Raw genomic sequence first — 15,642 nt, forward strand, 5'->3', positions numbered from 1 at the left:
GACTTCATGACTAAAACACCAAAAGCAATGGTGACAAAAACCAAAATTGACAAATACAATCTAATAAAACTAAAGAGTTTCTGTACAGCAAAAGAATCTAGGATCAGAGTGAACAGGCAACCTACAAAATAGGAGAAAATTTTTGCAATCTATCCATCTGACAAAGAGCTAACATCCAGAATCTACAAAGAACTTAAACAAATTTAGTAGAAAAAAACAAACAACCCCATCAAAAAGTTGGCAAAAGATATTAACAGACACTTCTTAAAAGAAGGCATTTATGCAGCCAACAAACATATGAAAAAAAGCTCATCATCACTGTTCATTAGAGAAATGCAAATAAAAAACCACAATGAGATACCACCTCACACCAGTTAGAATGGCGATCATTAAAAAGTCAGGAAACAACAGATGCTGTGGAGAGGATGTGGAGAAATAGGAATGCTTTTACACTGTTTTTGGGAGTGTAAATTAGTTCAACCATTGTTGAAGACAGTGTGGTGATTCCTCAAGGATCAAGAACCAGAAATACCATTTGACCCAGCAACCCCATTACTGGGTACATACCCAAAGGATTATAAATCATTCTAGAATAAAGACACATGCACATGTATGTTTATTGCAGCACTGTTCACAAGAGCAAAGACTTGGAACCAACCCAAATGCCCATCAATGATAGACTGGATAAAGAAAATGTGGCATGTATACACCATGGAACACTATGCAGACATGAAAAATGATGAGTTCGTGTATTTTGCAGGGACATGGATGAAGCTGGAAACCATCATTCTCAGCAAACTAACACAGGAACAGAAAACCAAACACCTCATGTTCTCACTCATAAATGGGAGTTGAACAATGAGAACACATGGACACAGGGAGGGGAACATCACACACCACGGCCTGTCAGGGGGTGAGGGGCTAGGGGTGGGATAGCATTAGGAGAAATACGTAATGTACATAATGGGTTGATAGGTGCAGCAAACCACCATGATACCCATGTAACAAACCTGCACGTCCTGCACATATATCCTAGAACTTAATGTATAATTTTAAAAAGAAAAGAAAAGAATGGTAACATGCAAAAGAAAACACTCAAAGATAAAAAAATTCACTGGAAAGTGTAAATACTAGATGTAGACTGAGACAATAAAAAGTCAAAATGTGATAAGGATGAAGTTAGAGTACAGTGTTTTTTTTTAGTTTTCCTTTGTTTGCTTCTTTCTATTCTTTTGTCTGTAATTAAAATTAAGTTCTCATCTGTTTAGAATAACTTGCTACATCCATAAGACATTTTTTAAATACCATGTTAACCACAAAGCAGAAACTTGCTTTAGATACACCAAAAAATAAAAAGGAAATAATTAAAACATATCACCCAGTAAAATAATTTTTCCTGAAAGGGAAACAGTAAGAAAGAGAGAGTTACAATACAACCAGAAAACAAGGAACAAGATGGCATTAGTAGGACTTTACATATCAAAAATAACTTTGGATGTAAATGGACTAAATTCTCCAATAAAAGACAGAGTGGCTAAACAGCTAGAGAAACAAGACTCAATGATATACTGCTCATAGGAAACTCATTTCACCTAAAAAGATACATAAAGACTGAAAATGAAGCGATGGAAACAGATATTCCATGTATATGGAAACCAAAAAGGAACATGACTAGCTGTACTTAGATAAAAGAGACTTCAAGTCAAAAACTATAAATAGAAACCAAGAAGGTTAAGTGATAAATAAATCAATTCAACAAGAGGATATATCAATTGTAAATATATATACACCTAACACTGGAGCACCCAATTATATAAGACAAACAATGAATTTAAAGGGAGAAATACAACAAAATAATAATAGGAGACATCAATAGCCCAATCTCAGTAACGGACGGTTCGTTCAGCGGGTAAATAAACAAAGAAACATCAAAGTAAACATTCTCTTGAGACAAATGAAAACGGAAACACAACATAGCAAAATCTATGGAATATAGCAAAAGCAGTAGTACTAAAAGGGAAGTTTAGAGAAATAAATGCCTACATCAAAAGAGTGAAGAGATTTCAAATAAAAAACCTAACAATGCACCTAAAGAACTAGAAAAGCAAGGATAAACTAAACTCAAATTTAGTAGAAGACATGATAAAGATCAGAGCAGAAATAAATTAAATTGATACTAAAATAAAACAAAAAAAAATGAAACTAAAAGTTGGCTTTTTGAAAAAATAAACACAAATGACAAACATTCAGAAGGGCTAACCAGAACTTTACTGTTCTAAGAATACCTCTAATTGGGACTTGTATGTTCCTTACGTTATTTGGTCACCAAAAAGAGGTAGGCAGAGCTAATAATATTGACTCCATCATGCTGACAAGGAAACCATGATTTAGAGGAAACAAGGGGCCTTTAAAAGAAATCACAGATGTTTTTCCAAGATGACAGATTAGAGGCTTTTAGCATGCTTTAGCCACTTGGAAATAGTAAAATAGTGCATGAAGATAAACTCCATGAGCTTTAATTCAAGAAGGAAAATAGGAATCTACCAGAACTGTGAAGGACACGCAAGACCCAAGAGACGAGAACATGGGCAAACAGCCTCCATGATGGTGCCCAGCTGATAAAAGTGAGTGAAACCCGAGTATGTGAAAGAGGAAGAGAGCTGCTCTCTGTGACTCACCTTTCCGGTAGGGACCTGAGCAACCCAGGCCTACTGAGCATACTGTTTCTCCCAAGCCCTGGTGCTAACTTGGAGACAGGCTTGGAGATGTTGTGAGAGAAAGACACCAGGAAAAACTGCCAACATTTTCTTAGACCCTGTACTAAGAAAAGGATGCCATTTTTAATCTGGATACATACAAAGTTATCCATTCTTTGGTGATGCAGCTGCATGGTCATGCAGGCCTTTTAATCTCAGGCCAGAGATTGGAACACCTACTCTGGAGTGGTGTACAGGCCTCCAAAGCCAGAACTGAGGAAAGTGCCTCAGCAGTAGGCACTGGAAGGGTGCTCTTCCCTGTGGCAGCCTTAGGGGAGGAGGAGAGCTGCTACAGCTGTGGTTTCCCCTGGGCAATAAGTCTTGCAGCTAGGCCCAGGCTGGCAACCTAGAACTGGTCTGCATGTGCTACTGCTGGGTACCCCAGCCTACTCCTCTGAGATTATGGTACAACAGGGCCCTCTCTGCCCCACCCTCAGGAAGAAATCCAGGTATTTGGAGCACTGACTTGCCTGGATCAGCAGCCTGAGTTGTCCCACCCTTCATGGACATAGACATAGATTGTGGTGCAGTAGGGCCCTCTAGGCTCCATACACAGGCAGATCTCCAGGTATTTGGAGAATCTCCTTGTCTGGATCAGCAGCTTCAGCTGCCACACTCTTCTTGTGCATAGATTGTGGTACAGTGGAATCCTCTAAATCCACACATAGGCAGATCTCCAGGCATTTGGAGCACCTGCTCACCTGGACTAGCAGCCTGAGTTGCTCCACACTTCCTGTGCAGAGATCATGGTATGGGGGGCTCTCTCCAATTCACACCCAGGCAGATCTCCAGGCATCTGGTTCAGCAGCCTGAGCTACCCTATTCTTCCTGGGCATAAATCATGGTGAAGTAGGACTCTCTCCATTCCACACACAGGTAGATCTCTAGGCATTCAGAGCGCCTGCTCACCTAGATCAGCATCCTGACCCGCCCCACACTTTCTGTGCAGAGATCCTGGTGCAGGGACGCCCCCCTCTGCTCCAGGCCAAGGTATATCTCCAGGCATTCAAGGCATCTTCTTGTCCATATTGGTAGCCTGAGTTGCCCCACCCTTTCTGTGCAGAGATCCGGGTGCAGGGAGGCCCTCTCCGCTCCACCCCCAGGCAGATATCCAGGAATCTGAGGTACCCACACTTCTGGATTAAGAATTTAGGTCAGCACCCATCCTCATCCAGAGAACTTGGGTCTGAGGTTTCCCAGCTCCACACCCAGGCACAGCTCTGAGTGCTTGGTGGCCACCCACTAGATTCTCCCTCAGTACTGGTGCTTCTGCCTTCCCTTGGGGGACCTTTGGGCAGACCTGCCCAGTCAAGCCCCACCTATATTGGCCCCCATCCCCCTGGGGCTGAGCAGAGAACTTAGACCACTGAGCACTCCATGAATCAGGCCGTTGCCTGAGGCAACAGAGAGTGGTTCCGGTTATCTCTCAGCTCGGTGGCCTGGCACGAGGACTGAGAGTTGCCACCTCCTGTTGGGTCCGGCGTCATTCCGGGTCGGTCCAGTGTGTGCGCTCACCCGCCTGCCACGGAGGGCCGAAGCCACAGGCTAAGCGGCGTGGACGGGGCGGGGTGTGGCGCCTTGAGCGCAGGGGGAGACAAATGGGACCGGCTCCTCTCCCAGTGCCAAGATGTGGATCCAGGTTCGCATCATCGACGGCTCCAAGACGTGCACCTTTGAGAACATGTCTCACAAAGCGACGATTGAGGAGCAGCGCGAGCAGATGTGGGCGCTGTTCGATGTGCGGCCCGAGTGCCAGCACCTCTTCTACCGGGGTAAGCAGTTTGAAAATGGATATACCTTATTTGACTAGGATGTTGGACTGAATGATATAATTCAGCTGCTAGTTATCCAGACCCTAATCATCTTCCTGGAACATCTATGCAGATTGAGGTTAAACCCTGTTCTGATAGTCCACCTAAAGCCAAGAAAGCTCCAAGGGTGGGACCTTCCAGTCAGCCATCTACAACAGCTCATGCCCATCTTATTGATCCTAGCTTCGAACTATATAAAGTAAATGAATTGGTGGATACCAGAGATGTCGGCCTTGGTGCTTGGTTTGAAGCACACATACATAGCATTACTAGAGCTTCTGATGGACAGTCACGTGGCAAAACTCCACTGAAGAATGGCAGTTCTTGTAAAAGGACTAATGGAAATATAAATCATAAATCAAAGAGAACATAAATAAATTGGACAATGTACTCTCTACATCTAATTCAGACTCTGTCGCTGCTGGTGAAGACGTTATTTGCCATATCCAGTATGATGAATACCCAGAAAGTGGTACTCTAGAAATGAATATCAAGGACCTTAGACCACGAGCTAGAACCATTTCGAAATGAAAGGAACTAAATACTGGTGATGTGGTAATGGTTAATTATAACACAGAAAGTCCTAGACAAAGAGGATTCTGGTTTGATGCAGAAATTACCACATTGAAGGCAATCTCTAGGCCCAAAAAAGAACTTCGTGTGAAAATTTTCCTAGGTGGGGAGGGGAGGGTTCTGAAGGAACATTAAATGAGTGCAAGATAGTATCTGTAGATGAAATCTTCAAGATTGAGAAACCTGGAGCCCATCCTCTTTTGTTTGCAGATGTAAAGTTTTTAAGGAGAAATAACCCTGACTGTGACCTATGTTCTGGAGACCCAGATAAGAAATGCCATTCTTGCTTCTTTCTTGTATGTGGTGGGAAACATGAACCCAACATGCAGTTTCTATGTGATGAATGTAATGTGGCTTATCACATTTACTGCTTGAATACACCTTTGGATAAGGTCCCAGAAGAGGAATACTGGTATTGTTCTTCCTGTAACTGATTCCAGTTAAGCTGTAAAGGCTGGTGAAAGACTCAAGATGCGCGAAAAGAAAGCAAAGATGCCATCCGCTAGTACTGAAAGCCAGAGAGACTGGTGCAGGAGAATGACTTGTGTTGGTCATATGAGAAAATGTACTATCGTCTCTTCTAATCCTTATGGACCTATTCCTGTTGGATCAACTTGGAGATTTAGAGTTCAAGTGAGTGAAGTAGGTGTTCACAGACCCCATGTTGGTGGACTGCATGGTCGAAGTAATGATGGGGCTTATTCTCTTGTCTTGGCTGGTGGATTTGCAGATAAAGTCGACTGAGGTGATGAGTTCTTGTACACTGGAAGTGGTGGTAAAAAGCTTGTTGGTAATAAAAGAATTGGCACACCTTCAGATGATCAAACATTAACAAACATGAACAGGGCATTGGCCCTAAACTGTGATGCTCCACTTGGTGATAGAATTGGAGCAGAGTCTTGGAATTTGAGAGCTGGCAAGCCAGTCAGAGTGATATGCAGTTTTAAAGGGAGGAAGATCAGCAAATAAACTCCCGAAGAAGGCAACAGATATGATGGCATTTATAAGGTAGTGAAATGCTGGCCAGAGATTTCATCAAGTGATGAATTCTTGATTTGGCACTATCTTTTAAGAAGAGATGATGTTGAACCTGCTCCTTGGACCTCTGAAGGAATAGAATGGTTAAGGAGATTATGTCTCCATTTACAGTATCCAGCAGGTTACCCTTCAGATAAAGAAAGGAAGAAGACTAAAGGAGAGTCAAAGAAGCAGGCCAGTGGAACCACAAAAAGGCTGATTCCAGATGTCTAAGTGCCTCCAAAGTATACAAAGCATCAGATTCTGCAGAAGCAATTGAGACTTTTCAACTAACTCCTCAACAGCAACATCTCATCAGAGAAGACTGTCAAAACCAGAAGCTGTGGGATGAAATGCTTGCATATCTTGTGGAAGGACCAAATTTTCTGAAAAAATTGGAACGTTCTTTTATGTGTGTTTGCTGCCAGAAGCTAGTTTAGCAGCCTGTGACAACGGAGTGCTTCCACAATGTCTGTAAAGATTGCCTACAGCGCTCCTTTAAGGCACAGGTTTTCTCCTGCCCTGCTTACTGGAATGATCTTGGCCAGAATTACATCATAATTCCCCATGAGATTCTGCAGACTCTACTAGACCTTTTCTTCCCTGGCTACAGCAAAGGATGATGATCTGTCTGCTTTCACTATGTTGTTCATGGTGGGTTTTTGCACAATAAAGAATCTAAAATGGGTGGGGAGGGTGGAATGGTGGACAGTATCTCTCATGTTCTGAAGCAGCTATTTCTCTTTCCCACAGCCATCATCTTGTGTGTGTAGTAAGAGGCCCATTTCTCAACTGTCTTTTAAATATCTAAAGGTAGTTCCTGTAACAACTAGTTTTTTTTTTTAATTTTATTTATTTATTTATTTTTGAGACGGAGTCTTGCTCTGTCGTCCAGGCTGGAGTGCAGTGGCGGGATCTCAGCTCACTGCAAGCTCCACCTCGCGGGTTCACGCCAATCTCCTGCCTCAGCTTCCCAAATAGCTGGGACTGCAGGCGCCTGCCATCACGGCCGGCTAATTTTTTTTTTGTATTTTTAGTAGAGACGGGGTTTCACAGTGTTAGCCAGGATGATCTCAATCTCCTGACCTCGTGATCCGCCCGCTTGGCCTCCCAAAGTGCTGGGATTACAGGCATGAGCCACCATGCCCAGCCTCAACAACTAGTTTTAATGAATAAAAAGTCAAAGCCCCAGCTCTAGATGATATCCAAGTTATGATTTATTTTGCAACTACCTCAGGACAGAAAAGATTTATGGGGATTTAAAAAATCATTGAATAACCAGTTAAATGAAATTTTAGCAACACACTGCCTCCCAAATATTAATTGTGCCTGGTTCTTGTAATTTTATTTTACAGAAAAGTAAATGACACTTGAGATCCTTGCAATGAGCACAGCTTCTATAGTGTGCATATACTTTTTTTAACGTCTCTTCTTCCATTACAATGTGTGTTTTGCAAGGACAGGTTAATTTTTTTAGGCCACTTTGTGAACTCCATTGTGCTTTTATCTGATGTTTTATGCAAGTTGACTACTAATGACTAATGAGAACAATAATGAATGCATTGTTGCTGCATTAACGTAATGCGGTGTGTTTTTGCACTTGAAAGGTATTCATATGCTCTAGTTGTAAATGTTCATGAAAATCCACTTCTGTACTAGTCAAATTGCTTTTAGTGTCTCTACAGTGGTTTTACATCTGCAGAGTTTTGAGGGCTGTGTTGACCTTTGAGAGGATTTGAAATTGCTTCATATTGTGATCCTGAATTTTATATTTACTATATTCCCTAAAGTATATCTTAGTAAATATTTTATTATCAGAAAAAAAAAATGCTGGCACCATGGAAAATCTGAATGTATTGATGCAACTAAAGAACTTCACTAGCTCTTCAGCAATTATCCCTACCAAAATGGACACTCAGAAATGACAGATAAAGAATTCAAAGAATGGATTGCAAAGAAGCTCAATGAGATCTAAGACAAAGTTGAAAATCAACACAAAGAAACTTCTAAAGCAGTCCAGAAAATGAAGGAAGAGATATATATCTCATAAAAAAAATCAATCTGATGCAAAGGCATAAGAATGATACAATGGACTTTGGGGACTTGGGGGGAAGGGTGGGAGAGGGGCAAGGGATAAAAGACTACAAATAGAGTGTGTTGTATACTGCTTGGGAGATGAGTGCACCAAAATCTCACAAAGCACCACTAAAGAATTTACACATGTAACCAAATACCACCTGTACCCCAATAACCTATGGAGAAACTAAAAAAAATCTCAAATCAATTATCTGACATCAAAATGTTAGTTAAACTGAAACTCTAGTTTTGGTAAACTAACCTCTAGTTTCTAGAGGAACTAGAAAACCAAGAACAAATTAACTCCAAAGCTAACAGAAGAAACGAAATAACTAAAATCAGAGCAGAATTGAAGGAAATTGAGATCCAAAAATTCATACAAAAGATCAACAAAACCAAAAGTTTCCTCTTTAAAAGGATAAATACCATTAGTTAGACTAACAAAGGAAAAAGAGAGGAGATTCAAATAAGCACAATCAGAAATGAAAAAGCTAGCATTACAACCTACTCCACAGAAACATAAAAGATACTCAGAAACTACTATGAACACCTCTATGCACACAACCTAGAAAACCTAGAGGAAATAAATAAATTCCTGAAAACACAAAATCTCCCAAGATTGAATCAGGAATAAATTGAAATGCTGAACAGACCAATATCAAGTTCTCAAATTGAATCAGTAATAAAAAAACCTACTAACCAAAAAAAGCCCTGAACCAGATGGACTCACAGCCAAATTCCACCAGACATACAGAGAAGAGCTGGTACCAATTCTACTGAAACTATTCCAAAATAAAGAATAGGAAGGACCCTTCCTTAACTAATTCTCTGAAGACAGCATTACCCTGAAACCAAAACCTGGCAAAGACACAATGAAAAAAAGAAAATTACAGGCCAATATCCCTGGATGAATATAAACATAGAAATCCTTAGCAAAATGCTTGCAAACCAAATCTAACAGCATGGCAAAAAGCGAATTCATTATGATCAAGTAGGATTCATTCATTGGATGAAAGATTGGTTTGAGATATGCAAATCAATAAACATGATATTTGCATCAATAGAATTACAGACAAAAGCACATGATCATATAAACAGAAACAGAAAAAGCATTTGATAATATTCTACATCCCTTCATGATAAAAACATGCAGCAAACTAGGCATGGAAGAAACATACCTCAACATAATAAAGGCATATATGACAAGTCCACAGCTATCATTATACCAAATGGGGAAAAGCTGAAAGTCTTTTTTCTAAAAATTGGAATTAGATAAGGGTGCGCACTTTCAGCACTCCTATTCAACATAGTGCTGGAAGTCCTAGCCAAAGTAATCAGGCAAGAGAAAGAAAGAAAAGTCATACAAATTGGAAAAGAGGAAGTCAAATTATCCATCTTTGCAGATTACATGGTCTTATATTTATACAAATTTAAAGGCTCCACCAAAAACTCTTAGATCTGATAATAAGTATAGTAACATTTCTAGATACAAAAATCAACCTCATAGGTCAGTAGCATTTTGACATACCAATAACAATCTAGTTGAAAAAAAAAAATCAAGAAAACAACTCGACTTGCAATAGATGAAAAAAATACCTAGGAATAAATTTAACCAAGAAGATGAATGACCTCTACAAGACAAACTAAAAAACACTGGTAAAAGAAATTAAACAGGAAACAAATGGAAAGATATCCTATGCTCATGAATCAAAAAGTAATTATAGATTCAGTGCAATCCCTATCAAAATACCAGTGACATTTTTCTCACAGAAACAGAGAAAAAGAATTCTAAAATTTGTATGAAACCAAAAAAGATCTCAAATGGCCAAAGCAATCCTGAATTAAAAGAACAAAGTTGGAGGCATCATGCTACTGGACTTAGAATATATTACAAGACTATATTAACCAAAACAGCATGGTATTGGTATAAAAACAAACACATCTACCAATGAAACAAAAAAGAGAACCCAGAAATAAACACATATATTTACAGCCAACTGATTTTTGTCAAAGGTGTCAAGTAAATAACACTCTCTTCAATAAGTGATGCTGAAGAAACTAAATATCCACAGCAAAAGAATGAAACTAAACTACTCTCTCTCATCATATACAAAAATCAACTCAAAATGGATTAAAGACTTAAATGAAAGACCCCAAACTATAGAAATACTAGAAGAAAACCTAGAAGAAACACTTCAGATATTTGTCTAGGCAAAGATTTTATTACTAAGACCTCAAAAGCACAGGCAACAAAAATAAAAATAGACAAATGGGACTATATTAAACTAAGAAAACTTCAGTACAGCAAAGTAAACAATCAACAGAGTGAACAGACAACCTGTTGAATGGGAGAAAATATTTGCAAACTACTCATCTGACAAGGGGCTAACATAAAGTACAAAAGGAACCTAAATAACTCAACAGCAAACAAAACAAAACAAAACAAAAACAAATAATCCCATTAAGAAGTGGGCAAAGGATTTTGACATTTCTTGAAAGAAGACATACAGATGGCCAACAGGTATATGAAAAAAAAATGCGCAACATCAATAATCATCAGGAACATGCAAATCAAAATCATAATAAGATATCATCTCACTTTAATGAGAATAGCTATTATCAAGGCTGGGAGTGGTGGCTCACCCCTGTAATCCCAGCACTTTGGGAGGCCGAGGTGGGCGGATCATCTGAGGTTGGGACTTCGAGACCAGCCTGACCAACATGGAGAAACCCAGTCTCTACTAAAACTACAACAAATTAGCCGGGCGTGGTGGTATATGCCTGTAATCCCAGCTACTCGGGAGGCTGAGGCAAGAGAATTGCTTGAACCTGGGAGGCGGAGGTTGCAGTGAGCCAAGATCACACCATTGCACTCCAGTCTGGGCAACAAGAATGAAACTCCATCTCAAAAAAAAAAAAAAAGCTATTATCGGAAAGACAAAAATTAGCAATGCTGGCAAGGATAATGAATAAAGGGAACTCTTATACACTGTTGGAAGGAGTGTAAAGTAGTGCAGCCTTTATGGAAAACAATATGCAGACTTCTCAAAAAACTCAAACTACCATATGATACAGCAATCCAAGTACTGGGTATTTATCCAAAGGAAAGGAAATCAGTGTATCAAATAAATATTTGTACTTCCATGTTTATTGTGGCACTACTCACAATAGCCAATGTATGGAATCAACCTACGTATTCATCAATGGATGAATGGATAAAGAAAATGTGGTACATATACACAGTGAAATATTATTCATCCCTCTAAAAGAATAAAATTATTATTTTCAGCATCTTGGAATAAGAGGTCACTATATTGAGTGAAATAAACTAGGCACAGAAAGACAAATAGCATATGTTCTCGTTCATATGTAGGAGCTAAAAAAAAAAACAAAAGGATCACTTGGAGGTAGACAGTTGATTGATGGCTTCCAGAGTCAGGCAAGCATAGAGGGAGGGAGCAGTGAAGAAAGGTTGGTTAATAAGTACAAAAATACAATTAAATAGAAGAAATAAGATACAGCATTCAATAGTACAGTAGGGTGACTCTAGTTAACAATAATTTATTACATAGTCCAAAATAGCTAGAAAAGAAGAATTAGAATATTCTCAACCGTAAAAAAAAGATAAATATTTGAGGCAATGGATATACCAATCACCCTGATTTAATCATTACACACTTTTGCATGTATCAAAATATCACATGTACCTCCAAAATATTACAACTATTATGTATCAATTAGAAAAAAGACAGCCAAATAGGAAAGGAAAGTAAAATTGCTCTGTTTGAAAATGTCAGGTCTGATATATGAAAACACTAAAGACTCCACCAAAAACTTTTAGAATTAATAACAAATTTAATACAGATACAGGATACAAAATCAACATTCAAAAATTAGAATTGCCTATACACTAACAACAAACTATCAGAAAAATAAATAAAACAATCCCACTTAAAATGGCATCAAAATCGGCGGGGCGCAGTGGCTCACGCCTGTAATCCCAGCACTTTGGGAGGCCAAGGTGGGTGGATCACGAGGTCAGGAGATCGAGACCATCCTGGCTAACACGGTGAAACCCTGTCTCTACTAAAAATACAAAAAATTAGCCGGGCGTGGTGGCGGGCGCCTGTGGTCCCAGCTACTCGGGAGGCTGAGGCAGGAGAATGGTGTGAACCCAGGAGGCAGAGCTTGCAGTGAGCTGAGATCCGGCCACTGCACTCCAGCCTGGGTGAGAGCTAGACTCCGTCTCAAAAAAAAAAAAGCATCAAAATCAATATTAAAAGGCTAGGAATGAATTTAATCAAGAAGGCAAACAATTTGCATAATGAAAAGCATAAAACATTCATTAATGAAAGAAATGGAAGAAGTCACAACATATCCCACAATCATGGATCAGAAAAATTAATATTGTTAAAATGTCCATACTACCCAAAGCAACCTGCAGATTAAATGCAACTGCAATCTCTATCAAAATATGAGTGACATTTTTTACAGAAATAGAAAAAACAATCTTAAAATGTATATGGAACTATAAAGATCCCAAACAACTAATGCATATTGAGAAAGAACAGCAAAGGTGGAGGCATCGCACTTACTGATTTTAAACTATTTTACAAAGCTATAGAAATCCAAACAATGTAACACAGGCATAAATACAGATACCTACACCAATGCAACAAAATTGAAAGCCCAGAAATAGACTAACTATATCAGCTAATATCTGAGTTAAGTTTACATTTCCAAGAATACACAATAAGAAAAGGAAAGTCTCTTCAATAAACAGTTTAAGGAGAGCTGGATATACACATGCAAAAATAAAACAGGATCCCTATTTTACACTCCTCACAAAAATTAACTTGGAATGGATTAAAGGCTTAAACATAAGACTTAAAACTATGAAACTACTGGAATCAAACATGGGGGAAACCTTCATGGCATTAATTTTGGCAATAATTTTTTGGATACAACACCAAAAGCACAAGCAACAAGAACACAAATAAATGAGAATACATCAAACTTTAAAAGATTCTGCACAGCAAGAGAAACATTCAAAAAAATGAAAAGACTACTGACAGAGTAGAAGAGGATATTTTCAAACCTTATATCTAATAAGGGGTAAATATGCTCATAACATAAGTAACTCCTATAACTCAATGGCAAAAAAAAAAAAATCAATAATCTGATTTCTAAATGGTCAAATTACCTCAACAGTCATTTTCTAAGGAAGACATACAAATGGCCAACAGGTGTATGAAAAGGTGCTCAACAATCCTATTCATCAGGAAAATGCAAATCAAAACCATAATGAGCTACTGCCTCACGCCTGTCAGGATGGTCTTTATTAAAAAGACAAGATACAACTATTTTTGGCAAAATCTGAATAAAATGGAATTCTTATGCATTGTTGATTGGAACATAAACTGGCACAACCATTAAGGAATAACAGTATGGAGCTTCCTTAAAAAATTGAAAATAGAACTACCATATTATCCAGCAATCCTACTTCTGGGTATATATTTATTGGACAAAATCAGTAGCTCAAAGGGATATCTGCACTCCCATGTTTATTGCAGCATTATTCACAATAGCCAAGACAAGGAAACAACCTGTGTCTGTTGACAGGAATTGTTACAATTACTTATCCATTCACCTGTCAACAGACATTTAGATTGTTTCCACGTTTTGGCTATATGTATAATGGGATATTAATCAGCCATAAACAGGAAGGAAATCCTGCCATTTGTGACAACATGGATGAGTCTCAAGGGCATTATGCTAGGTGAGAGATGTCAGACAGGGAAAGACAAATACGGTATGATCTCACTTATATTTGGAATCTAAAATAATGGAACTTGGCGAAACAGTGTAGAATGGTGATTACTAGAGGCTGGGTATGGGGGAAATTGGGAGATGTCGGTCAAAAGGCACACACTTTTAGTTATAAGATGAATAAATTCTGGAGAACAAATGTAGAGCATGGTGACTATACTTAACAATATTGTACCGTACCCTTGAAATGTGCTAAGAAAGTAGTCCTTAAATGTTCATACCACACACACAAAAATATGTTAACTGAGTGAGGTGATAGAATGGTAGCTAACTTGGGTGCAGAAATCATCTCACAACATATACATATATCTAATCATCAAATTGAAACCTTAAATTTGCACCATTTCGTTTGTCAATTATATCTCAATAAAGTTCAAAAAAATATATTTCATATACTATGGAGACTATTTCAATATTTTGTGTGTGTGTGTATATATATATTTTATATAATATGTGTGTGTGTATATATATATATATATATAAAAGAATAAAACCAAGACATAAACAGTGATAAAACTAATGTACAGATCTTATACATTGTGGCAAAGTGGAAATAAAGCACTAAGATGGGAAAAAGAACAAACTAGAAAAAGCTCTTTGTATTAGAGGCAACAAATAGGCATTAAAGGGTTAAAAAAAAGAAACAGCCTTTTACCTCGTTGCACTTCGGAGAGCAAGATGGGTCACCAGCAGCTGTACTGGAGCACCCGCGAAAATTCGGCCAGGGTTCTCGCTCTTGTCGCGTGTGTTCAAACCGTCACGGTCTGATCCGGAAATATGGCCTCAATATGTGCCGCCAGTGTTTCCGTCAGTACGCGAAGGATATCGGTTTCATTAAGTTGGACTAAATGATCTTCCTTCAAAGCATTATCCAAGGCCATCTGAAAACCATGAGAGTTCTTTGTACATAAAATAAACATTTGAAAAAACCCTTCCGTTTATGAGTGATCTTCCTTCAAAGGATTATCCAAGGCATCTACTCAATGAAAAACCATGATAGTTCTTTGTACAAAAAATAAAGAAAGGCATAAATACCACCATCTGATCTTTGACAAAACAGACAAAATTGCTAAAGTTTAAATGAGTAAACAGAGTACTAAGGCATTAAGAAAGGCATAAATATAAAATTAATCATTAGGATAAAAAGAAAAACCCTCCAAATATGAAAACATATATATTTAAAAACACAGGCTACAGCTTTCATAGAGACAAACATAGCAAATACACCAAGTTAGTCATAGTATAAAATAACAGATTTGTATTTAAATCTACAAGTCATATCAATAATGTAAATAGGCTTATCTTTCTAAAATACAAAGCACTATAACTTGACTTATAAAATAAGATCCAATCATATTATATGCAAGAAATATACGTGAAAGAAGTGTTTTAGGAGGCTAAAAATACAGTAATGAACAAGAAAACAGTAGACAACGCTGGGCGCGGTGGCTCAAGCCTGTAATCCAAGCACTTTGGGAGGCCGAGGCGGGTGGATCACGAGGTCAGGAGATCGAGACCATCCTGGCTAACATGGTGAAACCCCGTCTCTACTAAAAATACAAAAAACTAGCCGGGCGTGG

The 15,642-nt window shown here is 38.5% G+C and overlaps 2 pseudogenes; both read left to right on the plus strand.

Moving 5' to 3' along the window:
- Positions 1-3,028: 3,028 nt before the first annotated feature.
- LOC100998163 lies at positions 3,029-6,780 on the plus strand (annotated as a pseudogene).
- Positions 6,781-14,725: 7,945 nt separating this feature from the next.
- LOC116272691 lies at positions 14,726-14,993 on the plus strand (annotated as a pseudogene).
- The last annotated feature ends 649 nt before the right edge of the window (positions 14,994-15,642 follow it).

Source organism: Papio anubis, unplaced genomic scaffold (genome assembly GCF_008728515.1).
Source record: "Papio anubis isolate 15944 unplaced genomic scaffold, Panubis1.0 scaffold161, whole genome shotgun sequence".
NCBI lineage: Eukaryota > Metazoa > Chordata > Mammalia > Primates > Cercopithecidae > Papio > Papio anubis.